The 18,721-nt window shown below is 48.2% G+C and overlaps 4 non-coding genes across 4 annotated transcripts; all 4 read right to left on the reverse strand.

The window, feature by feature from the left end:
• Window positions 1-849: 849 nt before the first annotated feature.
• Window positions 850-921, reverse strand: TRNAP-CGG (transfer RNA proline (anticodon CGG)). Its single transcript has one exon. It is a non-coding gene; the product is annotated as a tRNA-Pro (tRNA).
• A 3,492-nt stretch (window positions 922-4,413) lies between these two features.
• TRNAP-CGG (transfer RNA proline (anticodon CGG)) lies at window positions 4,414-4,485 on the reverse strand. Its single transcript has one exon. It is a non-coding gene; the product is annotated as a tRNA-Pro (tRNA).
• Window positions 4,486-11,553: 7,068 nt separating this feature from the next.
• Window positions 11,554-11,625, reverse strand: TRNAP-CGG (transfer RNA proline (anticodon CGG)). The gene has a single exon. It is a non-coding gene; the product is annotated as a tRNA-Pro (tRNA).
• Window positions 11,626-15,146: 3,521 nt separating this feature from the next.
• On the reverse strand, window positions 15,147-15,218 carry TRNAP-UGG (transfer RNA proline (anticodon UGG)). Its single transcript has one exon. It is a non-coding gene; the product is annotated as a tRNA-Pro (tRNA).
• Between the last annotated feature and the right edge of the window lie 3,503 nt (window positions 15,219-18,721).

Genomic DNA, 18,721 nt, shown 5'->3' on the forward strand with positions numbered 1-18,721 from the left:
TGAACCCACGCCTCCATGAAGAGACCAGAAGGCTCAGCTTCACTGAAGATCAAGCTCTCTTGAGTCTGACACCTTAGACCACTCTGTCATCCTGACAGCCAAAACATTGTGCAGGTCTGACTCTTCAGTCTGCACTTGTTGATGCTGCCGCTTGCAATGTTCCTATCAAAGTCACAGCTTTAAAGGCCCCACAATATAACATGGCCAAGAAAAAGAAAAAAAAACAGAACAAGAAACAAGGCACATGCACGACCACCGAGGGATGCAGATAACTTTTTATCGTCCTGCAATAGTAAAGCACATTTTACACAGGTCACAAGTTTTTAAAGGTCATTTCTGTCTAAGTGTGCATTGAGAGAGACTGAGGTTTTAGTGAGCAAACACAAAAGCTACTGCTGCCCAGTGTTGAACCGGGGACCTTTTGCGTGTGAGGCAAATGTGATAACCACTACACTACAGAAACAAGCTTGCTGGCTTGACTGAAGGAGCACAGTTCCCCTCATATGTTTGCCCGATTTCCTCTATACTTGATCAGCAGTTGCTCAGAATGCGAGGTGTAAGTGTGAAAATTGCAGCGGTGTCAGCCAGCATGCATACACTCAGACGTCCTGAAAAGTCACAGCTGCGGGCAGAGACAGACAAATATCTGATGCCTAAATGCCAGGAACGCAAGCCTGTGAAATCATCACACAGGGCGCACTGAGAGCAAGCAGGAAGGAAGCCAAGGCATTGTAATCCATTTTTCGCCTGAGGCAAAAAATATGTTTTGCGCAACAATGCTTCGAGTGGAATGAGAAATGTTGAGGGGTTGTGTATTTTGAGCAGGATTTGATTGTTTTCCCCTAAAATGGGCTCGTCCGGGATTTGAACCCGGGACCTCTTGCACCCGAAGCGAGAATCATACCCCTAGACCAACGAGCCTGGGCACAGAAGTGCTACGGCTCCCACACTGCTCCGAGGGTTGGTGGCAGAGAGTGGGAGACTACATCCCAAAGCAAGAAACGCCACATGGTGCTCTCTTCTGCAGTATGACTAGAGTCATTTGCATGGTCGTCATCGAACATGACATAAAAAGCCTTTATCCTTTAGACATTTTGTCCCAGATTTACAAGAAAATGACTGAGCGTGACGCTGTGCCAAATTTGCAAGCCCCACGCTCCATCATTTTCAAAATGCAGGGAAGCGCCGTATTTAGTAGAATACAGCGCACCCCTGTGCTTCCCCCTGCGCCAGCTCTAAATTAGCTGCTGAGCGCCAACGCAGCCGTTCTTGCACCATGGTACAACGATGACTGCGTTGAGGGGGAAATTGTTTTTGTGCAGGAAGGGAAACCTTCCTGGCCAAAAGAAAAATCTTCAATGGTGATTTGCTCTTACTTCTATGTGTGCTGCAGAATGCAGCACACATAGAAAGAGAAAAAACGAGGAGAAATGAAAAATTTCTCCTCAGTGCGCCACTCTAACGATACCCCTGGGATGGCGTTGGATTTTGGCGCTGACGCAGGTTTACGACAACTCCTAAATCTGGAGCAGCATTAAAATGCTATGGTGTTGCTGTGGCACACTCACAGCAACACCCATTGCACGCCCCTTCCAGAGAAAGCGCTGAATGCTAAGGTGCCGTATTTACAAGGTGGTGTTAAGCCACAAAAAGTGGCTGAACGCCATCTTGTAAATACCGCGCAGTGCATAGTGCCACCGGGGCGTCACTAAAAGTGATGCTCCGTTGGCGATTGGGCCTTGTAAGTCTGGCACTTTATTTGCTCAAGGTGTGTGTTCTTGGTGAGGGCAGGAAAGCTATTTTCGCTCTCATACCTTCCTTCCTTGGCTGGCTTGAATGCGGTAGGCTCAGGCTTCAATGCAAAGGTCAAACAGTGAGCAACTGACTGACGTAAGCTGGCGCAACTCCTCTTGGTGAGTTGTGACAGATGCCCGAGGAGCATAGTACCTCACGATGGTGAGGGATAGACACAGTCTCTTTTATCTCAGCTTGCCTGTCAGCTGAGTCAGGAAATGCAAATACTGGGAAAAAGCCCAGCGACTTGCTTGGCTTCGAACCAGGGACCTTTTGCATGTGAGGTGCGCATGATAACCACTACACTACGCAAACAGACACACTTGCTGGTTTGCTTCATGTGGCTATGCATTGTACTGGAACCACCACACTATGGAAACAGACACACCTGCTTGCTTTATGTGGCTCTGCATTGGACTGGGATGCAAGGACTGAGGGCCAATGTTCATGACGCTCAAAGCTGAGCCTTCCGGAACACGATCTCTTGCCTTGGAAGAAAGGAACTGGCATCACTTTCATTCCAAGAGGTGATTTCAGAACTGGACCCGAAATTACCATGGAGAAGCACTGTGCATTTAATGTTCCTATGAGCACTGCTGCTCCAGCACAGAAAAGCAGTTGCAAAGAAATCTCGCATACCTTCATGATGCTGAACCGTCTCAACGCAGGTATAAAGCAAGTATTGCATTGCAACATGACATCTTACAAGAGTGAAAAGCAGAAATACTCCTGTTTAAAACACAGACTGAACCTATAAAGGTAAGGGTTTGTCTGGGATTGAACCAAGGTCCTCTCACACCCGAAGCGAGAATCATACCCTTACACCAACTAGACTGCTGCTGCAGAGGCATTTGAAACATCTTCTGAAGCGTCTTTCAGGAAAGCAGGGCCATTTGGAGGCTCTCTCTATAATCGTGCCATAGCAATTGATGTTTTCTGTCAAGGATTTTTTGTTTGTCTCTAGCAAGGAAAGAGGTAGTCAAGATGCCCTGTGCCAGTGAGCTGAACTAGGGCACTGATGTGAAAAGCAGACCCTTTCTGGTAGTTGTAACCCTCTGCAAGTCCTGGACCCTTGCACCTTAGACTTCCAGACCAGAAGCACTGAAGGGCCTGCTAGCTCTTGAGCCAGAGAAGCATGCCTCTTGGATTCAAGCACACTTGCTCACTCAGCGCTCAATCAGACTCGATTTATAGTAGTGGCTCATAGGCCTGAAACACTCACCTGGGAGACGCGGGGTGGCTGATTTCCCGGAATGGCCCTTGATGGGGAAATCACCTCCTTTCCCCCGCCTCATTTCAGAATTGTGTGCAAGTCGCAAGACAGTGTTCAGGGGTTCATGGGTACTGCCTACTCCCAGCTGCCTCTCTGTCTTCTTCATGTAAATTGCAAGTCACGAGGAGGCACCATTGCCAATATGCTCCGCCCACCTAACCAAGAAACCCAGTTTGAGCTTGTCTGCCTGTGTTGTTGCAGGGGCAGTGTCTTCTTTGCCCAAAAGGTGGCAGGAGAGACTCACTTCAAACAATAGAATCAACTGCTTAAGTAGAAACCAGCATGGTAGTTACTGTCATAAAGTGCAGCTCTAACAGAAGGTGTGCCTGAGATGCCCCTTCCAGTAATACACAGAATTTTGATTGAGGGCCCAGCCGATGGGTTGGTGGATTTCTCCTCACATGCCACAGCAGCTTCCAAAGATAGTGGTGTGAGGAGCTGGCTGTGCAAGCAGAGCAAGATTTAAGGTAAGAAAACACACCTGTTAGGAGTGGGATTTGAACCCACGCCTCCATGAAGAGACCAGAAGGCTCAGCTTCACTGAAGATCAAGCTCTCTTGAGTCTGGCACCTTAGACCACTCGGCCATCCTGACAGCCAAAACATTGTGCAGGTCTGACTCTTCAGTCTGCACTTGTTGATGCTGCCGCTTGCAATGTTCCTATCAAAGTCACAGCTTTAAAGGCCCCACAATATAACATGGCCAAGAAAAAAAAAAAAAACAGAACAAGAAACAAGGCACATGCACGACCACCGAGGGATGCAGATAACTTTTTATCGTCCTGCAATAGTAAAGCACATTTTACACAGGTCACTAGTTTTTAAAGGTCATTTCTGTCTAAGTGTGCATTGAGAGAGACTGAGGTTTTAGTGAGCAAACACAAAAGCTACTGCTGCCCAGTGTCGAACCGGGGACCTTTTGCGTGTGAGGCAAATGTGATAACCACTAGACTACAGAAACAAGCTTGCTGGCTTGACTGAAGGAGCACAGTTCCCCTCATATGTTTGCCCGATTTCCTCTATACTTGATCAGCAGTTGCTCAGAATGCGAGGGGTAAGTGTGAAAATTGCAGCGGTGTCAGCCAGCATGCATACACTCAGACGTCCTGAAAAGTCACAGCTGCGGGCAGAGACAGACAAATATCTGATGCCTAAATGCCAGGAACGCAAGCCTGTGAAATCATCACACAGGGCGCACTGAGAGCAAGCAGGAAGGAAGCCAAGGCATTGTAATCCATTTTTCGCCTGAGGCAAAAAATATGTTTTGCGCAACAATGCTTCGAGTGGAATGAGAAATGTTGAGGGGTTGTGTATTTTGAGCAGGATTTGATTGTTTTCCCCTAAAATGGGCTCGTCCGGGATTTGAACCCGGGACCTCTCGCACCCGAAGCGAGAATCATACCCCTAGACCAACGAGCCTGGGCACAGAAGCGCTACGGCTCCCACACTGTTCCGAGGGTTGGTGGCAGAGAGTGGGAGACTACATCCCAAAGCAAGAAACGCCACATGGTGCTCTCTTCTGCAGTATGACTAGAGTCATTTGCATGGTCGTCATCGAACATGACATAAAAAGCCTTTATCCTTTAGACATTTTGTCCCAGATTTACAAGAAAATGACTGAGCGTGACGCTGTGCCAAATTTGCAAGCCCCACGCTCCGTCATTTTCAAAATGCAGGGAAGCGCCGTATTTAGTAGAATACAGCGCACCCCTGTGCTTCCCCCTGCGCCAGCTCTAAATTAGCTGCTGAGCGCCAACGCAGCCGTTCTTGCACCATGGTACAAGGATGACTGCGTTGAGGGGGAAATTGTTTTTGTGCAGGAAGGGAAACCTTCCTGGCCAAAAGAAAAATCTTCAATGGTGATTTGCTCTTACTTCTATGTGTGCTGCAGAATGCAGCACACATAGAAAGAGAAAAAACGAGGAGAAATGAAAACATTTCTCCTCAGTGCGCCACTCCAACGATACCCCTGGGATGGCGTTGGATTTTGGCGCTGACGCAGGTTTACGACAACTCCTAAATCTGGAGCAGCATTAAAATGCTATGGTGTTGCTGTGGCACACTCACAGCAACACCCATTGCACGCTCCTTCCAGAGAAAGCGCTGAATGCTAAGGTGCCATATTTACAAGGTGGTGTTAAGCCACAAAAAGTGGCTGAACGCCATCTTGTAAATACCGCGCAGTGCATAGTGCCACCGGGGCGTCACTAAAAGTGATGCTCCGTTGGCGATTGGGCCTTGTAAGTCTGGCACCTTATTTGCTCAAGGTGTGTGTTCTTGGTGAGGGCAGGAAAGCTATTTTCGCTCTCATACCTTCCTTCCTTGGCTGGCTTGAATGCGGTAGGCTCAGGCTTCAATGCAAAGGTCAAACAGTGAGCAACTGACTGACGTAAGCTGGCGCAACTCCTCTTGGTGAGTTGTGACAGATGCCCGAGGAGCATAGTACCTCACGATGGTGAGGGATAGACACAGTCTCTTTTATCTCAGCTTGCCTGTCAGCTGAGTCAGGAAATGCAAATACTGGGAAAAAGCCCAGCGACTTGCTTGGCTTCGAACCAGGGACCTTTTGCATGTGAGGTGCGCATGATAACCACTACACTACACAAACAGACACACTTGCCGGTTTGCTTCATGTGGCTATGCATTGTACTGGAACCACCACACTATGGAAACAGACACACCTGCTTGCTTTATGTGGCTCTGCATTGGACTGGGATGCAAGGACTGAGGGCCAATGTTCATGACGCTCAAAGCTGAGCCTTCCGGAACACGATCTCTTGCCTTGGAAGAAAGGAACTGGCATCACTTTCATTCCAAGAGGTGATTTCAGAACTGGACCCGAAATTACCATGGAGAAGCACTGTGCATTTAATGTTCCTATGAGCACTGCTGCTCCAGCACAGAAAAGCAGTTGCAAAGAAATCTTGCATACCTTCATGATGCTGAACCGTCTCAACGCAGGTATAAAGCATGTATTGCATTGCAACATGACATCTTACAAGAGTGAAAAGCAGAAATACTCCTGTTTAAAACACAGACTGAACCTATAAAGGTAAGGGTTTGTCTGGGATTGAACCAAGGTCCTCTCACACCCGAAGCGAGAATCATACCCTTACACCAACTAGACTGCTGCTGCAGAGGCATTTGAAACATCTTCTGAAGCGTCTTTCAGGAAAGCAGGGCCATTTGGAGGCTCTCTCTATAAGCGTGCCATAGCAATTGATGTTTTCTGTCAAGGATTTTTTGTTTGTCTCTAGCAAGGAAAGAGGTAGTCAAGATGCCCTGTGCCAGTGAGCTGAACTAGGGCACTGATGTGAAAAGCAGACCCTTTCTGGTAGTTGTAACCCTCTGCAAGTCCTGGACCCTTGCACCTTAGACTTCCAGACCAGAAGCACTGAAGGGCCTGCTAGCTCTTGAGCCAGAGAAGCATGCCTCTTGGATTCAAGCACACTTGCTCACTCAGCGCTCAATCAGACTCGATTTATAGTAGTGGCTCATAGGCCTGAAACACTCACCTGGGAGACGCGGGGTGGCTGATTTCCCGGAATGGCCCTTGATGGGGAAATCACCTCCTTTCCCCCGCCTCATTTCAGAATTGTGTGCAAGTCGCAAGACAGTGTTCAGGGGTTCATGGGTACTGCCTACTCCCAGCTGCCTCTCTGTCTTCTTCATGTAAATTGCAAGTCACGAGGAGGCACCATTGCCAATATGCTCCGCCCACCTAACCAAGAAACCCAGTTTGAGCTTGTCTGCCTGTGTTGTTGCAGGGGCAGTGTCTTCTTTGCCCAAAAGGTGGCAGGAGAGACTCACTTCAAACAATAGAATCAACTGCTTAAGTAGAAACCAGCATGGTAGTTACTGTCATAAAGTGCAGCTCTAACAGAAGGTGTGCCTGAGATGCCCCTTCCAGTAATACACAGAATTTTGATTGAGGGCCCAGCCGATGGGTTGGTGGATTTCTCCTCACATGCCACAGCAGCTTCCAAAGATAGTGGTGTGAGGAGCTGGCTGGGCAAGCAGAGCAAGATTTAAGGTAAGAAAACACACCTGTTAGGAGTGGGATTTGAACCCACGCCTCCATGAAGAGACCAGAAGGTTCAGCTTCTCTGAAGATCAAGCTCTCTTGAGTCTGGCACCTTAGACCACTCGTCCATCCTGACAGCCAAAACGTTGTGCAGGTCTGACTCTTCAGTCTGCACTTGTTGATGCTGCCGCTTGCAATGTTCCTATCAAAGTCACAGCTTTAAAGGCCCCACAATATAACATGGCCAAGAAAAAAAAAAAAAACAGAACAAGAAACAAGGCACATGCACGACCACCGAGGGATGCAGATAACTTTTTATCGTCCTGCAATAGTAAAGCACATTTTACACAGGTCACAAGTTTTTAAAGGTCATTTCTGTCTAAGTGTGCATTGAGAGAGACTGAGGTTTTAGTGAGCAAACACAAAAGCTACTGCTGCCCAGTGTCGAACCGGGGACCTTTTGCGTGTGAGGCAAATGTGATAACCACTACACTACAGAAACAAGCTTGCTGGCTTGACTGAAGGAGCACAGTTCCCCTCATATGTTTGCCCGATTTCCTCAATACTTGATCAGCAGTTGCTCAGAATGCGAGGGGTAAGTGTGAAAATTGCAGCGGTGTCAGCCAGCATGCATACACTCAGACGTCCTGAAAAGTCACAGCTGCGGGCAGAGACAGACAAATATCTGATGCCTAAATGCCAGGAACGCAAGTCTGTGAAATCATCACGCAGGGCGCACTGAGAGCAAGCAGGAAGGAAGCCAAGGCATTGTAATCCATTTTTCGCCTGAGGCAAAAAATATGTTTTGCACAACAATGCTTCGAGTGGAATGAGAAATGTTGAGGGGTTGTGTATTTTGAGCAGGATTTGATTGTTTTCCGCTAAAATGGGCTCGTCTGGGATTTGAACCCGGGACCTCTCGCACCCGAACCGAGAATCATACTCCTAGACCAACGAGGCTGGGCACAGAAGCGCTACGGCTCCCACCCTGCTCCGAGGGTTGGTGGCAGAGAGTGGGAGACTGCATCCCAAAGCAAGAAACACCACATGGTGCTCTCTTCTGCAGTATGACTAGAGTCATTTGCATGGTCGTCATCGAACATGACATAAAAAGCCTCTATCCTTTAGACATTTTGTCCCAGATTTACAAGAAAATGACTGAGCGCGACGCTGTGCCAAATTTGCAAGCCCCACGCTCCGTCATTTTCAAAATGCAGGGAAGCGCCGTATTTAGTAGAATACAGCGCACCCCTGTGCTTCCCCCTGCGCCAGCTCTAAATTAGCTGCTGAGCGCCAACGCAGCCGTTCTTGCACCATGGTAGAAGGATGACTGCGTTGAGGGGGAAATTGTTTTTGTGCAGGAAGGGACACCTTCCTGGCCCAAAGAAAAATCTTCAATGGTGATTTGCTCTTACTTCTATGTGTGCTGCAGAATGCAGCACACATAGAAAGAGAAAAAACGAGGAGAAATGAAAACATTTCTCCTCAGTGCGCCACTCTATCGATACCCCTGGGATGGCGTTGGATTTTGGCGCTGACGCAGATTTACGACAACTCCTAAATCTGGAGCAGCATCAAAATGCTATGGTGTTGCTGTGGCACACTCACAGCAACACCCATTGCACGCCCCTTCCAGGGAAAGCGCTGAATGCTAAGGTGCCGTATTTACAAGGCGGTGTTAAGCCACAAAAAGTGGCTGAACGCCATCTTGTAAATACCGCGCAGTGCATAGTGCCACCGGGGCGTCACTAAAAGTGATGCTCCGTTGGCGATTGGGCATTGTAAGTCTGGCACCTTATTTGCTCAAGGTGTGTGTTCTTGGTGAGGGCAGGAAAGCTATTTTCGCTCCCATACCTTCCTTCCTTGGCTGGCTTGAATGCGGTAGGCTCAGGCTTCAATGCAAAGGTCAAACAGTGAGCAACTGACTGACGTAAGCTGGCGCAACTCCTCTTGGTGAGCTGTGACAGATGCCCCAGGAGCGTAGTACCTCACGATGGTGAGGGATAGACACAGTCTCTTTTATCTCAGCTTGCCTGTCAGCTGAGTCAGGAACTGCAAATACTGGGAAAAAGCCCAGCGACTTGCTGTTTTTGCTTGGCTTCGAACCAGGGACCTTTTGCATGTGAGGTGCGCATGATAACCACTACACTACACAAACAGACACACTTGCCGGTTTGCTTCATGTGGCTATGCATTGTACTGGAACCACCACACTCTGGAAACAGACACACCTGCTTGCTTTATGTGGCTCTGCATTGGACTGGGATGCAAGGACTGAGGGCCAATGTTCATGACGCTCAAAGCTGAGCCTTCCGGAACACGATCTCTTGCCTTGGAAGAAAGGAACTGGCATCACTTTCATTCCAAGAGGTGATTTCAGAACTGGACCCGAAATTACCATGGAGAAGCACTGTGCATTTAATGTTCCTATGAGCACTGCTGCTCCAGCACAGAAAAGCAGTTGCAAAGAAATCTCGCATACCTTCATGATGCTGAACCGTCTCAACGCAGGTATAAAGCATGTATTGCATTGCAACATGACATCTTACAAGAGTGAAAAGCAGAAATACTCCTGTTTAAAACACAGACTAAACCTATAAAGGTAAGGGTTTGTCTGGGATTTGAACCAAGGTCCTCTCACACCTGAAGCGAGAATCATACCCCTACACCAACTAGACTGCTGCTGCAGAGGCATTTGAAACATCTTCTGAAGCGTCTTTCAGGAAAGCAGGGCCATTTGGAGGCTCTCTCTCTAAGCGTGCCATAGCAATTGATGTTTTCTGTCAAGGATTTTTTGTTTGTCTCTAGCAAGGAAAGAGGTAGTCAAGATGCCCTGTGCCAGTGAGCTGAACTAGGGCACTGATGTTGAAAGCAGACCCTCTCTGGTAGTTGTAACCCTCTGCAAGTCCTGGACCCTTGCACCTTAGACTTCCAGACCAGAAGCACTGAAGGGCCTGCTAGCTCTTGAGCCAGAGAAGCATGCCTCTTGGATTCAAGCACACTTGCTCGCTCAGCGCTCGATCAGGCGAGATTTATAGTAGTGGCTCACAGGCCTGAAACACTCACCTGGGAGACGCGGGGTGGCTGATTTCCCGGAATGGCCCTTGATGGGGAAATCACCTCCTTTCCCCCGCCTCATTTCAGAATTGTGTGCAAGTGGCAAGACAGTGTTCAGGGGTTCATGGGTACTGCCTACTCCCAGCTGCCTCTCTGTCTTCTTCATGTAAATTGCAAGTCACGAGGAGGCACCATTGCCATTATGCTCCGCCCACCTAACCAAGAAACCCAGTTTGAGCTTGTCTGCCTGTGTTGTTGCAGGGGCAGTGTCTTCTTTGCCCAAAAGGTGGCAGGAGAGACTCACTTCAAACGATAGAATCAACTGCTTAAGTAGAAACCAGCATGGTAGTTACTGTCATAAAGTGCAGCTCTAACAGAAGGTGTGCCTGAGATGCCCCTTCCAGTAATACACAGAATTTTTATTGAGGGCCCAGCCAATGGGTTGGTGGATATCTCCTCACATGCCACAGCAGCTTCCAAAGATAGTGGTGTGAGGAGCTGGCTGTGCAAGCAGAGCAAGATTTAAGGTAAGAAAACATACCTGTTAGGAGTGGGATTTGAACCCACGCCTCCATAAAGAGACCAGAAGGCTCAGCTTCACTGAAGATCAAGCTCTCTTGAGTCTGGCACCTTAGACCACTCGGCCACCCTGACAGCCAAAACATTGGGCAGGTCTGACTCTTCAGTCTGCACTTGTTGATGCTGCCGCTTGCAATGTTCCTATCAAAGTCACAGCTTTAAAGGCCCCACAATATAACATGGCCAAGAAAAAAAAAAAAAACAGAACAAGAAACAAGGCACATGCACGACCACCGAGGGATGCAGATAACTTTTTATCGTCCTGCAATAGTAAAGCACATTTTACACAGGTCACAAGTTTTTAAAGGTCATTTCTGTCTAAGTGTGCATTGAGAGAGACTGAGGTTTTAGTGAGCAAACACAAAAGCTACTGCTGCCCAGTGTCGAACCGGGGACCTTTTGCGTGTGAGGCAAATGTGATAACCACTACACTACAGAAACAAGCTTGCTGGCTTGACTGAAGGAGCACAGTTCCCCTCATATGTTTGCCCAATTTCCTCTATACTTGATCAGCAGTTGCTCAGAATGCGAGGGATAAGTGTGAAAATTGCAGCGGTGTCAGCCAGCATGCATACACTCAGACGTCCTGAAAAGTCACAGCTGCGGGCAGAGACAGACAAATATCTGATGCCTAAATGCCAGGAACGCAAGCCTGTGAAATCATCACACAGGGCGCACTGAGAGCAAGCAGGAAGGAAGCCAAGGCATTGTAATCCATTTTTCGCCTGAGGCAAAAAATATGTTTTGCGCAACAATGCTTCGAGTGGAATGAGAAATGTTGAGGGGTTGTGTATTTTGAGCAGGATTTGATTGTTTTCCGCTAAAATGGGCTTGTCCGGGATTTGAACCCGGGACCTCTCGCACCCGAAGCGAGAATCATACCCCTAGACCAACGAGCCTGGGCACAGAAGCGCTACGGCTCCCACCCTGCTCCGAGGGTTGGTGGCAGAGAGTGGGAGACTACATCCCAAACCAAGAAACGCCACATGGTGCTCTCTTCTGCAGTATGACTAGAGTCATTTGCATGGTCGTCATCGAACATGACATAAAAAGCCTCTATCCTTTAGACATTTTGTCCCAGATTAACAAGAAAATGACTGAGCGCGACGCTGTGCCAAATTTGCAAGCCCCGCGCTCCGTCATTTTCAAAATGCAGGGAAGTGCCGTATTTAGTAGAATACAGCGCACCCCTGTGCTTCTCCCTGCGCCAGCTCTAAATTAGCTGCTGAGCGCCAACGCAGCCGTTCTTGCACCATGGTACAAGGATGACTGCGTTGAGGGGGAAATTGTTTTTGTGCAGGAAGGGACACCTTCCTGGCCAAAAGAAAAATCTTCAATGGTGATTTGCTCTTACTTCTATGTGTGCTGCAGAATGCAGCACACATAGAAAGAGAAAAAACGAGGAGAAATGAAAACATTTCTCCTCAGTGCGCCACTACTCTAACGATACCCCTGGGATGGCGTTGGATTTTGGCGCTGACGCAGATTTACGACAACTCCTAAATCTGGAGCAGCATCAAAATGCTATGGTGTTGCTGTGGCACACTCACAGCAACACCCATTGCACGCCCCTTCCAGGGAAAGCGCTGAATGCTAAGGTGCCGTATTTACAAGGTGGTGTTAAGCCACAAAAAGTGGCTGAACGCCATCTTGTAAATACCGCGCAGTGCATAGTGCCACTGGGGCGTCACTAAAAGTGATGCTCCGTTGGCGATTGGGACTTGTAAGTCTGGCACCTTATTTGCTCAAGGTGTGTGTTCTTGGTGAGGGCAGGAAAGCTATTTTCGCTCTCATACCTTCCTTCCTTGGCTGGCTTGAATGCGGTAGGCTCAGGCTTCAATGCAAAGGTCAAACAGTGAGCAACTGACTGACGTAAGCTGGCGCAACTCCTCTTGGTGAGCTGTGACAGATGCCCCAGGAGCGTAGTACCTCACGATGGTGAGAGATAGACACAGTCTCTTTTATCTCAGCTTGCCTGTCAGCTGAGTCAGGAAATGCAAATACTGGGAAAAAGCCCAGCGACTTGCTGTTTTTGCTTGGCTTCGAACCAGGGACCTTTTGCATGTGAGGTGCGCATGATAACCACTACACTACACAAACAGACACATTTGCCGGTTTGCTTCATGTGGCTATGCATTGTACTGGAACCACCACACTATGGAAACAGACACACCTGCTTGCTTTATGTGGCTCTGCATTGGACTGGGATGCAAGGACTGAGGGCCAATGTTCATGACGCTCAAAGCTGAGCCTTCCGGAACACGATCTCTTGCCTTGGAAGAAAGGAACTGGCATCACTTTCATTCCAAGAGGTGATTTCAGAACTGGACCCGAAATTACCATGGAGAAGCACTGTGCATTTAATGTTCCTATGAGCACTGCTGCTCCAGCACAGAAAAGCAGTTGCAAAGAAATCTCGCATGCCTTCATGATGCTGAACCGTCTCAACGCAGGTATAAAGCATGTATTGCATTGCAACATGACATCTTACAAGAGTGAAAAGCAGAAATACTCCTGTTTAAAACACAGACTGAACCTATAAAGGTAAGGGTTTGTCTGGGATTTGAACCAAGGTCCTCTCACACCCGAAGCGAGAATCATACCCCTATACCAACTAGACTGCTGCTGCAGAGGCATTTGAAACATCTTCTGAAGCGTCTTTCAGAAAAGCAGGGCCATTCGGAGGCTCTCTCTCTAAGCGTGCCATAGCAATTGATGTTTTCTGTCAAGGATTTTTTGTTTGTCTCTAGCAAGGAAAGAGGTAGTCAAGATGCCCTGTGCCAGTGAGCTGAACTAGGGCACTGATGTGAAAAGCAGACCCTTTCTGGTAGTTGTAACCCTCTGCAAGTCCTGGACCCTTGCACCTTAGACTTCCAGACCAGAAGCACTGAAGGGCCTGCTAGTTCTTGAGCCAGAGAAGCATGCCTCTTGGGTTCAAGCACACTTGCTCGCTCTGAGCTCGATCAGGCTCGATCAGGCGAGATTTATAGTTGTGGCTCATAGGCCTGAAACACTCACCTGGGAGACGCGGGGTGGCTGATTTCCCGGAATGGCCCTTGATGGGGAAATCACCTCCTTTCCCCCGCCTCATTTCATAATTGTGTGCAAGTCGCAAGACAGTGTTCAGGGGTTCATGGGTACTGCCTACTCCCAGCTGCCTCTCTGTCTTCTTCATGTAAATTGCAAGTCACGAGGAGGCACCATTGCCAATATGCTCCGCCCACCTAACCAAGAAACCCAGTTTGAGCTTGTCTGCCTGTGTTGTTGCAGGGGCAGTGTCTTCTTTGCCCAAAAGGTGGCAGGAGAGACTCACTTCAAACGATAGAATCAACTGCTTAAGTAGAAACCAGCATGGTAGTTACTGTCATAAAGTGCAGCTCTAACAGAAGGTGTGCCTGAGATGCCCCTTCCAGTAATACACAGAATTTTGATTGAGGGCCCAGCCGATGGGTTGGTGGATTTCTCCTCACATGCCACAGCAGCTTCCAAAGATAGTGGTGTGAGGAGCTGGCTGTGCAAGCAGAGCAAGCTTTAAGGTAAGAAAACACACCTGTTAGGAGTGGGATTTGAACCCACGCCTCCATGAAGAGACCAGAAGGCTCAGCTTCACTGAAGATCAAGCTCTCTTGAGTCTGGCACCTTAGACCACTCGGCCATCCTGACAGCCAAAACATTGTGCAGGTCTGACTCTTCAGTCTGCACTTGTTGATGCTGCCGCTTGCAATGTTCCTATCAAAGTCACAGCTTTAAAGGCCCCACAATATAACATGGCCAAGAAAAAAAAAAAAAAAGAACAAGAACAAGAAACAAGGCACATGCACGACCACCGAGGGATGCAGATAACTTTTTATCGTCCTGCAATAGTAAAGCACATTTTACACAGGTCACAAGTTTTTAAAGGTCATTTCTGTCTAAGTGTGCATTGAGAGAGACTGAGGTTTTAGTGAGCAAACACAAAAGCTACTGCTGCCCAGTGTCAAACCGGGGACCTTTTGCGTGTGAGGCAAATGTGATAACCACTACACTACAGAAACAAGCTTGCTGGCTTGACTGAAGGAGCACAGTTCCCCTCATATGTTTGCCCGATTTCCTCTATACTTGATCAGCAGTTGCTCAGAATGCGAGGGGTAAGTGTGAAAATTGCAGCGGTGTCAGCCAGCATGCATACACTCAGACGTCCTGAAAAGTCACAGCTGCGGGCAGAGACAGACAAATATCTGATGCCTAAATGCCAGGAACGCAAGCCTGTGAAATCATCACACAGGGCGCACTGAGAGCAAGCAGGAAGGAAGCCAAGGCATTGTAATCCATTTTTCGCCTGAGGCAAAAAATATGTTTTGCGCAACAATGCTTCAAGTGGAATGAGAAATGTTGAGGGGTTGTGTATTTTGAGCAGGATTTGATTGTTTTCCGCTAAAATGGGCTCGTCCGGGATTTGAACCCGGGACCTCTCGCACCCAAAGCGAGAATCATACCCCTAGACCAACGAGCCTGGGCACAGAATCGCTACGGCTCCCACCCTGCTCCGAGGGTTGGTGGCAGAGAGTGGGAGACTACATCCCAAAGCAAGAAACGCCACATGGTGCTCTCTTCTGCAGTATGACTAGAGTCATTTGCATGGTCGTCATCGAACATGACATAAAAAGCCTCTATCCTTTAGACATTTTGTCCCAGATTTACATGAAAATGACTGAGCGCGACGCTGTGCCAAATTTGCAAGCCCCGCGCTCCGTCATTTTCAAAATGCAGGGAAGCGCCGTATTTAGTAGAATACAGCGCACCCCTGTGCTTCCCCCTGCGCCAGCTCTAAATTAGCTGCTGAGCACCAACGCAGCCGTTCTTGCACCATGGTACAAGGATGACTGCGTTGAGGGGGAAATTGTTTTTGTGCAGGAAGGGACACCTTCCTGGCCAAAAGAAAAATCTTCAATTGTGATTTGCTCTTACTTCTATGTGTGCTGCAGAATGCAGCACACATAGAAAGAGAAAAAACGAGGAGAAATGAAAACATTTCTCCTCAGTGCGCCACTCTAACGATACCCCTGGGATGGCGTTGGATTTTGGCGCTGACGCAGATTTACGACAACTCCTAAATCTGGAGCAGCATCAAAATGCTATGGTGTTGCTGTGGCACACTCACAGCAACACCCATTGCACGCCCCTTCCAGGGAAAGCGCTGAATGCTAAGGTGCCGTATTTACAAGGTGGTGTTAAGCCACAAAAAGTGGCTGAACGCCATCTTGTAAATACCGCGCAGTGCATAGTGCCACCGGGGCGTCACTAAAAGTGATGCTCCGTTGGCGATTGGGCCTTGAAAGTCTGGCACCTTATTTGCTCAAGGTGTGTGTTCTTGGTGAGGGCAGGAAAGCCATTTTCGCTCTCATACCTTCCTTCCTTGGCTGGCTTGAATGCGTTAGGCTCAGGCTTCAATGCAAAGGTCAAACAGTGAGCAACTGACTGACGTAAGCTGGCGCAATTCCTCTTGGTGAGCTGTGACAGATGCCCCAGGAGCGAAGGACCTCACGATGGTGAGGGATAGACACAGTCTCTTTTATCTCAGCTTGCCTGTCAGCTGAGTCAGGAAATGCAAATACTGGGAAAAAGCCCAGCGACTTGCTGTTTTTGCTTGGCTTTGAACCAGGGACCTTTTGCATGTGAGGTGCGCATGATAACCACTACACTACACAAACAGACACACTTGCCGGTTTGCTTCATGTGGCTATGCATTGTACTGGAACCACCACACTATGGAAACAGACACACCTGCTTGCTTTATGTGGCTCTGCATTGGACTGGGATGCAAGGACTGAGGGCCAATGTTCATGACGCTCAAAGCTGAGCCTTCCGGAACACGATCTCTTGCCTTGGAAGAAAGGAACTGGCATCACTTTCATTCCAAGAGGTGATTTCAGAACTGGACCCAAAATTACCATGGAGAAGCACTGTGCATTTAATGTTCCTATGAGCACTGCTGCTCCAGCACAGAAAAGCAGTTGCAAAGAAATCTCGCATACCTTCATGATGCTGAACCGTCTCAACGCAGGTATAAAGCATGTATTGCATTGCAACATGACATCTTACAAGAGTGAAAAGCAGAAATACTCCTGTTTAAAACACAGACTGAACCTATAAAGGTAAGGGTTTGTCTGGGATTTGAACCAAGGTCCTCTCACACCCGAAGCGAGAATCATACCCCTATACAAACTAGACTGCTGCTGCAGAGGCATTTGAAACATCTTCTGAAGCGTCTTTCAGAAATGCAGGGCCATTCGGAGGCTCTCTCTCTAAGCGTGCCATAGCAATTGATGTTTTCTGTCAAGGATTTTTTGTTTGTCTCTAGCAAGGAAAGAGGTAGTCAAGATGCCCTGTGCCAGTGAGCTGAACTAGGGCACTGATGTGAAAAGCAGACCCTTTCTGGTAGTTGTAACCCTCTGCAAGTCCTGGACCCTTGCACCTTAGACTTCCAGACCAGAAGCACTGAAGGGCCTGCTAGCTCTTGAGCCAGAGAAGCATGCCTCTTGGATTCAAGCACACTTGCTCACTCAGCGCTCAATCAGACTCGATTTATAGTAGTGGCTCATAGGCCTGAAACACTCACCTGGGAGACGCAGGGTGGCTGATTTCCCGGAATGGCCCTTGATGGGGAAATCACCTCCTTTCCCCCGCCTCATTTCAGAATTGTGTGCAAGTCGCAAGACAGTGTTCAGGGGTTCATGGGTACTGCCTACTCCCAGCTGCCTCTCTGTCTTCTTCATGTAAATTGCAAGTCATGAGGAGGCACCATTGCCAATATGCTCCGCCCACCTAACCAAGAAACCCAGTTTGAGCTTGTCTGCCTGTGTTGTTGCAGGGGCAGTGTCTTCTTTGCCCAAAAGGTGGCAGGAGAGACTCACTTCAAACGATAGAATCAACTGCTTAAGTAGAAACCAGCATGGTAGTTACTGTCATAAAGTGCAGCTCTAACAGAAGGTGTGCCTGAGATGCCCCTTCCAGTAATACACAGAATTTTGATTGAGGGCCCAGCCGATGGGTTGGTGGATTTCTCCTCACATGCCACAGCAGCTTCCAAAGATAGTGGTGTGAGGAGCTGGCTGTGCAAGCAGAGCGAGATTTAAGGTAAGAAAACACACATGTTAGGAGTGGGATTTGAACCCACGCCTCCATGAAGAGACCAGAAGGCTCAGCTTCACTGAAGATCAAGCTCTCTTGAGTCTGGCACCTTAGACCACTCGGCCATCCTGACAGCCAAAACATTGTGCAGGTCTGACTCTTCAGTCTGCACTTGTTGATGCTGCCGCTTGCAATGTTCCTATCAAAGTCACAGCTTTAAAGGCCCCACAATATAACATGGCCAAGAAAAAAAAAAAAAACAGAACAAGAAACAAGGCACATGCACGACCACCGAGGGATGCAGATAACTTTTTATCGTCCTGCAATAGTAAAGCACATTTTACACAGGTCACAAGTTTTTAAAGGTCATTTCTGTCTCACTGTGCATTGAGAGAGACTGAGGTTTTAGTGAGCAAACACAAAAGCTACTGCTGCCCAGTGTCGAACCGGGGACCTTTTGCGTGTGAGGCAAATGTGATAACCACTACACTACAGAAACAAGCTTGCTGGCTTGACTGAAGGAGCACAGTTCCCCTCATATGTTTGCCCGATTTCCTCTATACTTGATCAGCAGTTGCTCAGAATGCGAGGGGTAAGTGTGAAAATTGCAGCGGTGTCAGCCAGCATGCATACACTCAGACGTCCTGAAAAGTCACAGCTGCGGGCAGAGACAGACAAATATCTGATGCCTAAATGCCAGGAACGCAAGCCTGTGAAATCATCACACAGGGCGCACTGAGAGCAAGCAGGAAGGAAGCCAAGGCATTGTAATCCATTTTTCGCCTGAGGCAAAAAATATGTTTTGCGCAACAATGCTTCGAGTGGAATGAGAAATGTTGAGGGGTTGTGTATTTTGAGCAGGATTTGATTGTTTTCCGCTAAAAT

Source organism: Pleurodeles waltl, unplaced genomic scaffold (assembly GCF_031143425.1).
Source record: "Pleurodeles waltl isolate 20211129_DDA unplaced genomic scaffold, aPleWal1.hap1.20221129 scaffold_72, whole genome shotgun sequence".
NCBI classification, from domain to species: Eukaryota; Metazoa; Chordata; class Amphibia; order Caudata; family Salamandridae; genus Pleurodeles; species Pleurodeles waltl.